The 15,513-nt window shown below is 34.4% G+C and overlaps 1 protein-coding gene across 1 annotated transcript in view; it reads right to left on the reverse strand.

The window, feature by feature from the left end:
- DYNC1I1 (dynein cytoplasmic 1 intermediate chain 1) overlaps positions 1 to 14,592 on the reverse strand; it is a 377,849-nt gene extending 363,257 nt beyond the window's left edge. Inside the window, exon 1 of the mRNA XM_045508648.2 lies at positions 14,503 to 14,592. The gene's annotated coding sequence lies outside the window, so the exon portion shown is untranslated. The remainder of the gene's footprint in view (positions 1 to 14,502) is intronic.
- Positions 14,593 to 15,513: the final 921 nt, after the last annotated feature.

Consider the following 15,513-nt stretch of genomic DNA (forward strand, 5'->3'; position numbering starts at 1 on the left):
GTGGCTAGGCTCACCAAGAAGAAAAGAGAAAGGACACATATAAACAAACTAAGAAATGAAAGGGGAAAATTAAAACTGATACCACAGAAATACAAAATACCATAAAAGAATACTATGAACAATTATATGCCAACAACTTGGATAACCTAGAAGAAATGGACAAGTTTCTAGAAATATACAGCCTACCAAAACTGAATCAAGAAGAAATAGATAATTTGAAACAGACTGATTGCTAGAAGTGAAACAGAATCTATAATAAAGAAAAACTCCCTGCAAACAAAAGCCCAGGACCAGATAGCTTCCCTGGGAAATTCAACCAAACATACAAAGAAGAGTTTATACCAATCCTTCTCAAACTCTTCCAAAAGACTGAAGAGGAAGGAACACTCCCAAACTCATTCTATGAAGCCATAATTGCCCTGATACCAAAACCATACACAGACACTACCAAAAAAGAAAAATATATGCCAATATCTTTGATGAATATAGATGCAAAAATTCTCAACAAAATATTAGCAAGCCAAATCCAACAACACATAAGAAAGATCATGCACTATGATCAAGTTGGATTTACTCTCTTAACAATTTTCGTATGTAACATACAGCAACGTTAATTATCTTTATCCTGTTATACATTACATCCCTAGTACTTATTTAGCTTATAACTAGAAGTTTGTACCTTTTGATTGTCTTCATCTAATTTCCCCCTCTGCCACTAAAATGTAAGATTCAGTAATACCAGCGACTGTGTTGGTCTTACTCACAACTGGATACTCCTGAATCCTGCCCCTGCCCCCATACTTGTTGCTATGGATTACTGGTTGAATAAATGAATGAAAGAATAGTGACAGATGTGTGCAGTTCCATCATCTTTTTAAGCAGACACCAGCTAAGGTTAGTATATCTGAGCTGAGCAAAGCTATATGATTACATGTGCTTGAGTCTATGCTCTTGGCTCTGGCACTAGACTGGAAGTTTTAGTTTATCACTGAACCATTTCCCTAAAACTGCTATGCAAGAAAATAAAAAGTAAGCACAGGACTAACAATTCTCAGGAAGTTGCTGTAGTGCTTAGAGCATGATGAAAGAGAGAGAGGAGATTCTGCCTTGTATCTTTGGAGATGAAAACCAGAAATGTCACATTTCTTCTCTGCTGATCAAAAAGGTTAAAGAAAGCATATAAAAAGTCAATTGTAAAGATGATGGTGAAGAAGACATGTTTTTAAATTCTTAATTTCTTCATCATTGTAAATAGCCAAAATAAAACGTGTAGGTAGGATTAAATAAGTATATGTAGGATTATAGAATTAACAGCAGTTTCAGAGAATCTGATAGGAACAAAAGGACACTGGTGGCTTTGAGATCATTACTTCTTAATGCTGCAGTCTATAAGGTTTGTACTTTTTCTATGCCTATTAAACACTGTTATTTTATAGGAGCAATTGGGTTGAAAACGGGCAGAAAGGAAGAGGGAAATACCCTGTTCAAATCTATTTCATAATGCACACTCTCATCAAAAATTAGCTTTTTTTGATTACAAAGATAATTCATCTTCATTACAGAAATTTTAGAAACAATGAAAAATATAAATAAATCATTCAAATCCCAGCCATTTCAAGAAAATCTCTAGCAACATATGGTGTATTTCTGTTCAGTCTCTTTTGCTGGGTATCTTTTTAACACAGTTGAAATAAATTTGCATAAGACAAGATTAATTATAGTTTTTAAAGTTTATCTTTTATGATTTATAACAGGAAATATGCCTGCAATTATAAATATTTTGGGAAAATAGATAAAGAAAAAAGGGATATTACCCCCATATGGCACTACCCACAGATAACTACTAATATTTTGGCATATGTTTTTACAATCTTTTTCTAGGCTATTTTCTTAAGTTATTATATCATGTCTATTGATTTTATAGCAGAGTTAACACAGATATTCACAGATTACAGAATGTTGCAGAATAATTTCTAAAAGCTAGTAATTTGCTGCCTATTTCATTTCACCTTAGTCTACCCACATGACTTAACAGAATAAAGCGTTCTACAGCATGCATTTAATTTTAAAACTCCTTTTATTGATTTTATGAGTAGGCTAATACACAAGATCAGATTGTCAAATCAGACTCATCTGAAGAGTAACAAGCTTTATTGATAATTTCAGCATATGGGCAATCAAGAGGCACAAAGCAGAGGTCAAGGACATCAACAGTGACCCCATGGGTCCCTGACATGTTCTCCCTTACCAAGAATAACAGATGAAGCTTCAGATAAGGTTTTACAGGTTTACCCCACATAGCAGGTGGAGTCTTTAAGTTATGAAATCTCCATTTTATACTCCAGAGAGTTGCATAACTTACAAGAAATTCTTCAGGGAACCATGTATTATAGATCTACAGACTCTGGGCTTATTTACTAAGTAATCTTTAGCAAAGACACCATGCTAAGACATTTTATGGATAAAAACCCTTCCTTTTAGCAAATATTGTTAGTCTATTTATCTGGAGTTCCACTTGACAAAGAGAATAGAATAGATTAACCTGCCTTTTTCTTTCCCCTGGTATAGTTTCAACACCCTCAAAGAAAGTGAATGAATGGATCTCAGACCAGGTGTTAAAACTCTTTCATTCTCAATAAGCAATAGGAAAAGAAAAAAAACAGTCCTTATCATTTAACTCATCATTCCCCACCCCTAATTCCTTCACTGATGTGATTTATAGTGGGTGCACAGTCAGTGGTTCTATTCCTCTGGTATCTTTTTTCCCCACCTTCACTTTTGAAAAACTCTTAGTCATTTTCCCCCAAAACATTGCCTTTAATTTGTTCTCTCTTTCCTACCCCAATTGAACTCCAATAAAAAGAATGTTAGAAACTCTCAGAAGATAACATAAGAGAAAACCTAGACAACCTTCTGTAAGGTGATTGATGTCTTTTTAGATACATTACCATAGGTAAAAACCCATGAAAGAGAGAATTGATAAGTTAGACTTCATTAAAATTAAAAACTTCTGCTCTGCAAAAGACACTGCCAAGAAAATGAAAAGACAATCCATAGACTGGGAGAAAATATTCACAAATACATATCTGATGAAAGACTATTATCCGAAATATATAAAGAACTCTTAAAACTCAACAGTAAGAAAATAAACAACACAATTTAAAAATGGGCAGAAGACCTGAACAGAAACCTCACCAGAACAGAATATTCAGAGTGAGTCTTAATATGAACTACAATCACTCAAAGTCCATAGTTTACACTAGTATTCACTTTTGTTGTACATTTTTATGGATTTTGATTAATGTATAATGACATGTATCCATGGCTATAGAATCATACAGAATAGTTTCATTGCCCTAAAAATCCTCTGTGCTATACCTATTCATTCCTCCTTCCCTGCTAACCCCTGGTAATCACTGATCCTTTTACTGTCCCCAAAGTTTTTTTTCTTTTCTAGAATGTCATACAGTTGGAATTATACAGTACATAGCCTTTACAGATTAGCTTCTTTCACTTAGTAATATCCACTTAACGTTTCTTCCATATCTTTTCACAGAATAAAACTCATTTTTTAATGCTGAATAATATTCCATTGTCTGGACGTATCAGAGTGTACTGATCCATTCACATACTGAACGATATCTTGGTGGCTTCCGAGTCTTGGCAATTATGAATGAATCTGCTATAAACGCTCATGTGAAGGTTTTTGTGAGGCTATAAGTTTTCAACTTATTTAGATAAATACTAAGGAGCATGACTGCTGGATCACATAGTAAGAATATTTTAGTTTTATGAGAAAGTGACAAACTATCTTCCAAAGTGGCTATCAATTCCCACTGGCAAAAAATAAAGAGTTTCTGTTGCTCCACATCCTAGCCAGTATTCTGGGATTTCTGTGTTTGGGATTTTGGCCCTTCTAATCGGTGTGTAGTAGTATCTCACTGCAGTTTTAATTTGCAATTCTCTCATGACATATGATGTTGAGTATCTTTTCATATGTTTATTTACCACCTGCGTATCTTTAGTGAGATTTCTGTTCAGATCTTTTTAATTCTGTTACTTATTTTCTTGTAGTGAGTTTTAAAAGTTTGTCCACTTTGTTAATAGCTACTGCAATTTCTATTTCTAAAAGTTGTATTTGATTTTTTTAAAAATCTGCTATGCTAATTGTTTATAGTTTCCTATTCCCTTCAGGTATTTTCAAGCTTTTCCTTTACTTATTTAAACTTATGGAACATAATTATTGTAAATTACTTGCTAGTAATTCTCATCTGCTATTGTATGTCTGTTTCTGCTATTTTTCACTGTTTCTCATGGATAATAACTTATTTTCTTACATGCTTTGTGATTTTAGACTGTGGGCTGAATATTCTCACTGAAACATTATTTATGGAGAATCTTTGAGGACTTGAATGAAAGTACTTTTTTGCAGAAAGCATTTTCATTTATATTTCTAACCAGCACCTAGTGGCATTACTAGTCTAAGACCAATTTAGATTAAAATTAAAACTAAATTCATGGCTTGATATTTTTTGAACTACTTAAATGATGTGAATGCAGACTACAAACTGACACAAAGACCAGTCTGTAATCATAGCTTCTAAGGGAAAGATTCTATTCCACTCTGGTGGGTGGTCACCACCAATACAGGCACCTTTGATTATTTTGGGTGGTGGTCGTTACATGAGTTTATCTCTTGTCATCCCTACCACAATGATGCAGCCCTTTGGAATCTCAGCTTAATGTGGGAAGGGATCCTATTTGACTCCCCCCTTGAACAAGCCCAAAAACCTGATGTCAAAATCAAAGTTCAAATTTGCAGAAACTGGCTAAAGGCCCTGAAGGCAATGGCACTGAATCTCTGGGCTGCCATTTTCCTCATAGACTTCATAATTCCCTATTTTATCATCAGCTTTTTAATGCCTTTAAGATTTTTTAAAATTATTATTTGATCTAAAATTTTCAGTTGTGGGAGATGTTTGTATTTGATACAGACTACTTAGTTCAGTAAGGTATTAGTCACAACAAATTGGCCTACCTTAGTCCCAGAATGGAAGTCTCTCTCTCCTGTACCCTCTAGCCCTTCTTTCACCCTGCAAGGTTATTATTAGCCAGGCTTCTGTCCTTGGAATTCTTTTCTCTTTGTATGTTTTCTCCCTTGGTAACATCCACTGGCATGGCTGAATTGTCATCTCCAGTGCTACATTCCTGACTTCTACTGAGTTAGACCCTTCCACGTGGATGTATATGCCTGCACCTCTATCACTGAAGTCAGAGTCTTTTGTCATGAATCAGTTCCTCCTCCTGTCAGTTATCTGTGAACCAGCACTATTTTCTCAGGCATTACTCACATTACATAAAATCACCATCGATTCTTCTCCATCCAGTATAATCAGTGCCTAACAGTTCCTTCATAGGATTGACATCTTCCAACTTAGTCAACTTTCATCTGAACCATTATGACCCTTGGCCTGGGCTCCCCTGCTCTGTGATCTTCCTTCTCTGGTCCATTCTGGGCATTGCCTCCATTGCTGAATGCCCTTTATAAGAAACCTTCCATAAGTTCACATTTCACAATAGAGAAACTCCAGGCTCCTTAACCAGTTGTCGTGTTAGTCCCACACGATCTCCCTCTAGGCTTTCTTTTCAGGCTTCTGTTTCACTCTACACAGACATCAGGCCAACTCAACAACTTGCACATCTTTGAACACATTGCATAGTTTTCTACTTCTATACTCTTGCACATCCCATTTATGTTCTGAAATCATGTCCTTACTGTTATCTCTCTTGAAATCTAATGATGCAGGCCAAATACTAAATGTCACTACCTCCAAAAAAACTTCCCTCTTCACCTTAGCCTTTTTTTGCTAGTACTCATATCATCCCTTATGTATCAGACTGAACCGTATGAGATTGACATTTATATAGGTCAAAAGTGGTTGTATATTGGCAATTTTATACGAGTCAAACTAAAACCTAGTTCAGTGCTTTGCATATAATTAGTATGTGCCTAATATTCACTGAAGTGAGTGAATGAATATTTTGACAAACATAAGCAAAAAAGTCCAACAATGAAAGATGAGTCTAGCTTAATACTTTCATAAGAAGAATTTAATTTTATCCCTCTAAATGTATGAAGAATTGTCAGTGTATATACACACTCACAGAGTAAATGAAATTTCCCAAGGAAATCAGAAATCACTATGACTGGAATTCAGAGATGAATAAGGATAGTGAAAAGAAGAGTCACCAATGTTTGCAGTGCATACACATTTCGTAAGGCTGGATGGAAACTGATAACCTACTTGTAAGGCTGGATGGAAACTGATAACCTACTTATACCCAAATCTACTCTGAACTAATTGAATGCAAGGGATTCTTTAAGAACAAACTGTTATTATTACAACAATACTATTGAAAACATCATGTGCCAATTGGAAAATAAAATCAGGAACTGCAGTTCAACTTAAAAATTAAAGGAAATTTGTTTCAGAGCTCTCTTGGCATTTCACTTCTTGTTGCTAAGAATCTACTTATAAAAGCAAAATTAACCAGACTGTCTATTAACACTGATCCCATTAGCTAGATAATTGCCAAATCTCCGTCTTACTTATGCGGTGTAAATGCAGCATAATGTGAAAGTAAGGACAATGTATCCTAATGCATAACATACCCTTTCCACATAAACTTCTTTCACAATTTTTAAAGCAGTCCTCTCTGTCATGCCCCTACCGTTAGAACTGCTTTAGATTACATAACCATGGGGTAGAGCCTTTAGTTTCTCTGATGTAATAAAAGTAGTGCCTCTGCTTTGCCCTCTTACGTAGTGAAGGACAGAGATCATAGACAAATGTGAATGGGACTCTGACAAGATTGCCTTAGTGGTACCTGTAATAACAACTCTGAACTGGAAGGCAAAATCCTCCCTCTACTGCTGCGTTGGCTACTTCAGCTGACAGAGCAGTCCTCAGGGCTGAGGCTTTTTTATCACCAGGGAAACAAAGAATGTACTTGAGCTCAGTGCAAATCTTCTGCAACTCTCCCTCTTAAAATAAAATGAGTACATTTTGTACCACCTGCAGAAAAAGAATAATTAAACCGTAAGTGAAAAAGATGATAGCAACTTTGATACTTTCCCTAATGAACTGATATATATCCAACTAGAAAATCAGGAATTTTTCCTTTTGACAAAATGATTTTTAAAAATTATTATAGTGATGTTTTATTTTTGTGTGATATTGTGGTTACTTTGCTTTTAATTTGCTCAGGATTGTAACACTGGTGGAGAAATGTTAGACACTTCTCTATTTCAAACAGGAAGAACTCTTGGATGTATTATTAATGGTCACCCAGAATGTTCACAGTGTTGTACAAACTTTTAGAGCATGGTCTGCAGGGGAACTATAAAAACAAAAACAGAATCAAAAGCCTGAGTTTGATTCACAATTACTACTAGTGAGGTATATAAACTAGAGCAAGCTTTTTAATCTAATTTTTAAAGTGTATCCTTTTCTATAGAATTAAAATGAGACTATGTTCTTTCTACTTTATTAAGAGGCTTTAGGGATTAAAGTATATTTCATAAAAACTCTTTATAAGGTGCAACATAGCATGCATGCGTAAGGTATTACTGTTGTTAATTTCTCTCATAGAAAGATAAAAATATAAGGAGAACAAAGGGTAGTTTGGGAACTATCAGTGTTATGCATCACTTATTAACAGGTTGGTTTTATTTCCCAAATTACTTTCTTGTGCTGTTCTGCTACTACATTATTCAGACCGTTAAGAGAAGATGGTGCATCCTGTGAACAGAATAATGTATGGCCTATTCTGCAATGCAAGTGGGAGCTCTGTTCTCTGATTGCAGCATTATAATCTCCCATTACAGCACGCACTGTAAATCATCCTGCAGACAGAAGACAGGGTGGGATCCTCAGGTAATCTGTGAACAGTGACACTCTTTATAACAAGGCTACACCACTCTGTCCTGGGCATAATGAGGGTGGCTCCAGCACACGTGTCACTACATTTCCATTAGACAGTTAGATATAACAATCAATAAAAGAAGATCTGTTTCTATTCATGGAGCAGCTTCCAAAAGGGTTACAATAAGGAAGACACATATTGAACAAAACAGCAGACTGAGAAGCACAGATGATACCAGTCAAACTAATAATAATATCTTCTTACACTTGTACAGCATTTTTTTGGTAAAAAGAAAAAAGACCCTTCTTGTGAATTTTTTTGATTTTCACAACCTCTTGCGGTATGTAGGCAGGTTACACATACTGCCATTTTTCCAGATATTTAGAGGAGTTAAGGCGTTAAGTGAATTGCTCAAGCTCTGATTCCTACTTTAGTTCTCTTTCTAATATTTCTGTATGCAAAAGGCAGACAAAAAACATTCCACTGATTATGTTGCTTTACTAATATTTTGAGTCTTACCTTCTCAAATGGAGTTTGTGACTAGGTGAAGTGTTAAGGACAGACAAGAAGAAAACGCTAAAATAGTGTTCTCTGAACTGCATAAAACTATAATGTACTGTGTTCACACATTTGGTTTTGAATAATCATCTAACTAAGATCAACGTATGGTATCCACTGAATAATCTTCCTGTAATTAAAATTAAGTTAATTTTGATAATTTTACTGTAACCTTTAAGTAAGCACCTTAAAAGGCATTGAAGTAAAAATATTCAGTTGCTTGTTTTTAACGACCTACTACCACATTGCCATACAACCCTTCACATGTCAGAGGCTTGTGCTACTTGCTGTGCCACTCCTACCAAATAAATAAATAATAAATATTTGCATGCATGTATTGAGAATTTACAATTGGTCAGATAATTTTCTAGTTTCTTCCACCAAAATTACCTCTTCTGTGGCTTGAGGAAAACCTAGGTTTTTTGACAGAGAAGAATCTCTTCAATCAGGGTCAGGTCATTTTGGGAAACAGTGTTCTCCCCCCCCCCCCCAAAAAAGTCACCCCAAAAGAAAGTGCTAAATGGAAGGAAAGTCAATAAATGAGGATAGTAAAACCCATTAACTCTGGGACTCCTAAAACTAGACCAGGGGGTGAGGGACAGGTTTTTTTTTAATGAGTTTCTGTTCTTTCACGCCTGACATGGGATGAGTGTTTGGTAATTATTTGCTGAAGTTTGATTAAATGGGTAGATAAATTAAAGATGACATCCTCCAGATGTAAACTTCCCATAGAAACTGCATTTTTAATTTCTCTTGTACTTTTGACCCTGCAGGCCCATCCTGGGCAAAATCATAAAAAATTAATATTCTTTTTCACTTCCCTTTTTATTTGCCTTTCTGACTCTTTGACCCACACTAAGCACTAAAGAACAAGGTAACATTTATTAATTATAGTGTAATTTTATATAATATCCTTATGACATAGGGAGGGCAGACATTGTAATCAGTATCTTTGCAAATATTTGGAAACTGATGCTCTGAGAAAATAGTGCAGCCAAGAATTTGATCCAAGTAATTTTAATATGCATCCTGTGTCTTTCCTGTCAGACACTGCTCTGCTGTCTCAGGGTCCTAGAACCTGTCTGTCAGCTCTTTATGTTAGTTAAACCTCTAGTAGTTATATAATAACTAATGAGAGGTGTCCAGACTTATGCTTCCCAGAGATACTTAAAAATATGGAAAATGGTAACATTTAAAAAAATACTTTAGGATCCAAAGGAATGATTTGTCAAAGGACAAATTGTAGGGGTTGACATGTTTAGCCAGGGAACCCCACCCAATGCTCCCCTTAACTCACATTCTCAAAAGCAAGTCATTGATTACTTTATGTGGTATGTCTGAAAGAAGAGGGACAAAAACAAAATAAAGCAATTTTTAATCTCTTAATGTCACACAAAACTTCTAATCCTGACCCTACAGAGATATCCTGCATACTGTTCTCAATGACATGTAATTTCAGAGGGTCTTAATCCAAAATTACATTTACTCAGTTAATTTGCTTGCTTGTAATATATTTCAATTTGAGCTAAGGTTTTGTCCGGGAAACATGATCTATTTCCAAATTTCAGCATTTTCTGTGTCTTTTGAATATTGCGCATATATGCCATGGGGAAAAGGTTTAAACTGGTATTTATTTATTTTATTTCTTGTCTACTAGTTCCTCCCTTTCATTCCATTTTTCTTACCTCAGTAAAGGCCACCCTGACTTTATTTTTTATTTTATTTTATTTTTTACATTTTTTATTGAGTTACAGTCATTTTACAATGTTGTGTCAAATTCCAGTGTAGCGCACAATTTTTCAGTTATACATGAACGTGTATATATTCATTGTCACATTTTTTTCCTCTGTGAGCTACCACAAGATCTTGTATATATTTCTCTGTGCTATACAGTGTAATCTTGTTTATCTATTCTACATTTTGAAATCCCAGTACCTTCCCACCCCCCGCCCTTGGTAACCACAAGTTTGTATTCTATGTCTTATGAGTCTGTTTCTGTTTTGTATTTATGTTTTTTGTTTTTTTTTTAGATTCCACATATGAGTGACCTCATATGGCATTTTTCTTTCTCTTTCTGGTTTACTTCACTTAGAATGGCACTCTCCAGGAACATCCATTTTGCTGCAAATGGCGTTATGTTGTCAGTTTTTATGGCTGAATAATATTCCCTTGTATAAATATATCACATCTTCTTTGACTTTACATTTGAATTTGGATTATGAAATTAGGAAACACTAGGTGTTGCACTAGCTAATAAATATTTATTTAGTGCTGAAGTTCTTTGCACTAGTGAAAGGGAAGAGGCAAGAAATTAGCAAAGATTAAAAAATATGTTTCAACCAGTAATGTGAGATATGCTTAGAGATAGTTTTCTAGGTTTGCAGTCATCTCTTTTAACTGCCTTTACTGGGTAATGGGTAACATAACTAGTTAGTTGACAAAAATTGCATAACAAATCGGTTGAGGAAACCAACCATCCTAGTGGTTCTTAATATGTATAATGTCTGTCTCAGAATCTCACTTTCACAAAGATCAGACAGAGTAGCCTGAGTATTTCCTATGGCTGTGCAAACCACCTTCTGAGTACAAACTAAATCTCAAAGTTCAATCTAAAACACACACACACACACACACACACACACACACACACACACCCCCAGAGCAATGCAATGGTGAGTTAAGATTTTCTTGAATTTTATTTGTAACAAAATTAATTTCTCTTCCTGTATCTCTTTCCTCTTCAGGGGTATACGAATGTAATCCAGAGGTCCATGAACTTGAATACGAAAAAAAAACTACATTATTATTTCCATTAACCTCTAACTGAAATTTAGCATTTTCTTCAATTTTGGATGTAGGTAACAAATCTGCATCTTTTTCACCAATAGGAAGCATAGCTATTTTCATATTATACTAACTTTTTGAAAATATTTTAAAATAATGTTTGTACTATTTCCTACCTGAAAACCACAGAAGTTATTAGACCTGTCATAAAATCTTGTTATTTAAAATATTTATTTTAAAAAGAACATACAGTACTATACTACAAATGTGGTTTTAATATTTTAATAGCAGTATTTTAATACAATTGGTTTTCTTTGAAATCCTATGTCTCTTACTCTGTTTTTAAATATATTTTCCTGATTTAGGAGCCTGTTTCGTACTGCCAAAGGGTCCACAGCACAAAGTAGACTAATAACTCCACATGCTGAGATATTATAGGTCAAACAGCTCCAAAACACACATTAACAGAAATTTAGTAATGTAAACACAAAAGGGATTATTTGCTGTGGTAGTGAAATAAAATTAATTTAAAATAGATAGAGAATAGATATAACATATGTAAGCTTAGTTTATAAACTGTAAAAGGGTTATGTAGACAATGGTGTTATTGTTATCACTATTAACAATATTAAAGTGTAAATAATAATATTTACTATCTTTTGAAAATAATTTTTTGCCAGGCTTTATGAAGTTTCTAGAATTCCACTCAAGTGAAAAGAACATTTTAAAAATTCATCTCATCTTCATTCAGAATAGAAACTGAATTAAAAATTATATATATATATATCCTTCTTTCTTATAGAGGACATTTATCCCCCTCAATAAAGGATTTGCATATTAAATATGGTAATTTCCCTGTTTCCATACTCTGGTCCCTAAGGAAAAGGGAAGATCCTAGAAAAATATCATGTAATAATATCTCTTTAGTTTAAAATATGATTTTAAAAAACATGTATTTCTCTATTCCTACAATTTTCTCCCCTGTATAAAGGTTTTACATGTTAAAGTCACAGAATTTGATTTTTTTCTACCCTAATTCTAAAATATCTCAGAAAAGAAGACACAGATATTACTGTAGACAAGAAACATTTCACGGAGAAAATAGAAGAGCTGAGGACCTCGTTAACTTGATCTACAAATATAATGCAATCTATCAGAATTTCACCGGGGTTCTTTGCAAAAACTGATAAGCTCATATTAAAATTTATATGACATTCAAGGAACTTAAAATAGCCAAAACAATAGAAAAACGAAGTTGGAGGGCTTACAATTCTTGATTTCAAAACTTACTATAAAGCAACAATAATCAAAACAAAGAGGCTGTGGCATATGTATAGATATAAATAGCAACAGAAAAGAATTAAGAGCCTACAAATAAACTCATTTACCTAGGCCAACTGATTTTCAACAAGGATACAATGATCATTCATGGAGAAAGAATTGTCTTTTCAACAAATGATGCACAGAAACCTGTATAGCCACATGCAAAAGAGTGAACTTTGACCCTTACACCACACCATACAAAATATTCACTTAAAATGGATCGAAGACATAAGTGTAAGAGCCAAAACTATAAAACTTTTGAATAAAGCATACACGTTTCTTAGAATAAAGCAACTTCCAGAAAGTTAAAACTCTTAAAATAAAGCATACATGTTAAATGTAAATCTTTGTGACTTTGGGTTTGGCAGTAGATTCTTAGATATGACACCAAAAGCACAATCAAGAAAAGAAAAATAGTGAATTAGACTTCAGCAAAATTAAAAGCTTTTGTGCCTGAAATGACCTCATCAAGAAAGTAAACAAACAACCTACAGATGGGAGAAAATATCTGCAAATCATATATCTGATAAGCAATTTAGAATTTAGAAAGAAACTGTACAGCTCAGTAATAAAGAGAAAATCCAAATTTTAAAAAATGGGTCCAAGAAGGATGGACTGAAAACAGAACTGGCTGAAGATTGCATAAAAAGCAATTAGATCCCCAGATTTGCTTCCAAACCCTGAACTCCCTTGCTCCCAACCTCAGGAGAAAACCAGAGACATATTTTGGTGAGAAGGATCAAAAGACTGTGGATATGGAACTCCAGGCATAACTGAAGGCAAGAATAAGGTTCTGAAACTGAAAACAGGAGTTTTCAGGAAAAGCTTCATGGATTTCCAGAATACTGACAATGAGGTTTATACCCTAAGCAGGATATTAGGAGACCTCTCCTGGGAAAAACTGACCAGCCCAGGAGGAAATTTGATGTACTTTCTCAAAATACAGTCAAGTTTTTGCTTCACTGCCCTAAGGGGAGTCCCACTAGTCAGCAAGCCCTTCTCCTCCTACAGAGCTTCTAATCATAAATCAGCTTTTTAGTAACTCACTCTTAAACGTATAAAAATAAGATCATCAGATATTTGAGGGAAATCTCTACTATGAACAATTATACACAAAACCCTACACACTTAAACTTCACACCTATACACAGTAACCCAACTATAATTAATATGCTTAAAGACCTAAGATAAAATATTAAGAAGATGAAAGAAGATGGTATAAAAAAGAACATTAAATAAATAAGAAAGAACCTATAAAAGTTCAAAAAAAGGTGGAGAGAAAAGAAATTTTTAAAACTTCAATAGAAGTCTTGGAGGATAAAGATAAGGAGATCTCCCAGAAAGTTAAGTTGAAAAGATAAAGGGGTGGAAAACAGAGAGAAAAGAAAACTAGAGGGTTAGTTCATAAGGTCCAAACTTTAATTACTCAGAATTCCATGAGAGAACAGAGAAAAGGAAAAAAGAAGATACTATCAAAGAAATAACAAGAGAAATTTTCCAAATGCAAAGGTCACGATTTAGCAGATTGAAAGGATTTTTTGATATACGACAGAAGATATATAGCAAGTCATCAGAGAAAGAACGTACTTTTCCATAAATTATCTTGGCACACATGGATATCCACAGGTGAAAAAAATAAAATTCTATCTCTATCATACACTACATTCAAAAACCAATTCCATTACCAGATGCGCTAGGCAGAAACCCTAACAGGTAAACATCATACATTCTTAGGATAGATTTGTTTGGGGCAAAAGAGATATGAGAAAAGAATTCCAGACAGAGGAAAGAACAGAAGCAAAACAAGCAAGTGCAGGTCCTGACTGGATATCAATACATGGTTCTCTTCAGCCAACAGGGGGAAAGTGAGGGAATGCAGTGTAAAATAAGGTTGGAAACAGATTCTCTGACCTTCAAACCTAATCCCAGTCTTCATCTTTGCCCCCTGGCTAAAGCAGCCAAGGTTCTGTTTGTCCTTTCCTGATGGTTGCCGTGTTTTGTCCTGGTAGATTGCTTAGAGGATTTGAAAACCAACCTGTTCAGACCTGTCTGCAAAAGCTTATGGAGGTAAAGTAGTGAAAGGTCTGTATGAACACCAAATTTGTCTCCTTCTTAAGACTGTACAAGGGAACATTTAATATCCTAAAACCTCAATTAAACTGGTTTCATAACTACTTTTCCAAGTGGAGTTTTACCCAAATTTGTACTTCAGAAGCATTTACAGAACTTGTGAGGAAAAAAAGTGATATTTCAGGTGTCGAATATACTATCAAATCCTGAATGCCATTACTTGATAGAGGAAATAATTTTATAAGAGTAGAAACACTGCCTGGAAAAATACCAGGGTAAAAAATTTATCAATATTATCAATACTTTTTTTCAGAACAAATAAAATGAACAAAGATCTCTCAAGATAAATTTTTGAATAGGTGAAAAGACACTAATAAATAATATTAGGAATAGAAATATATGATGCCTCAAAGATTAAAAAGATAGTATGTAGGCAAAGAGCAACTTTATGTGATACATTTGAAAACTCAGATAAAATGGACAGACCTCTAGAAAAAAGTATCATTTACCAAAACTTACTTAGGAAGAGACAGGAAATGTAAACAGTCATATAACCACAAAGGAAATTGAATCAGAAGTTAAAAATCTTCCTACCTAGAAACCAAGTCCAGTCAGTGGGGCTAGCAATTTCCAGTGAATAGTCAAGGAAGAAACAAGTCTGCAAACATTCAAGGAAAAAAATTCCAATCTCACACAAACTGTATAGAAGTGTTAGGGATATCCCTAGCTCAGTTCATTAGGTTAGTGTATCTTTGAAACACAATCCAATGAAGCATGAGAACAAAGTTGCAACTCAGTCTTGCTCATGAACACAGAGACAAAAATTAGAATATTGACGAACATAACCCAGAA

This window comes from Camelus bactrianus, chromosome 7 (assembly GCF_048773025.1).
Source record: "Camelus bactrianus isolate YW-2024 breed Bactrian camel chromosome 7, ASM4877302v1, whole genome shotgun sequence".
Lineage (NCBI taxonomy): Eukaryota > Metazoa > Chordata > Mammalia > Artiodactyla > Camelidae > Camelus > Camelus bactrianus.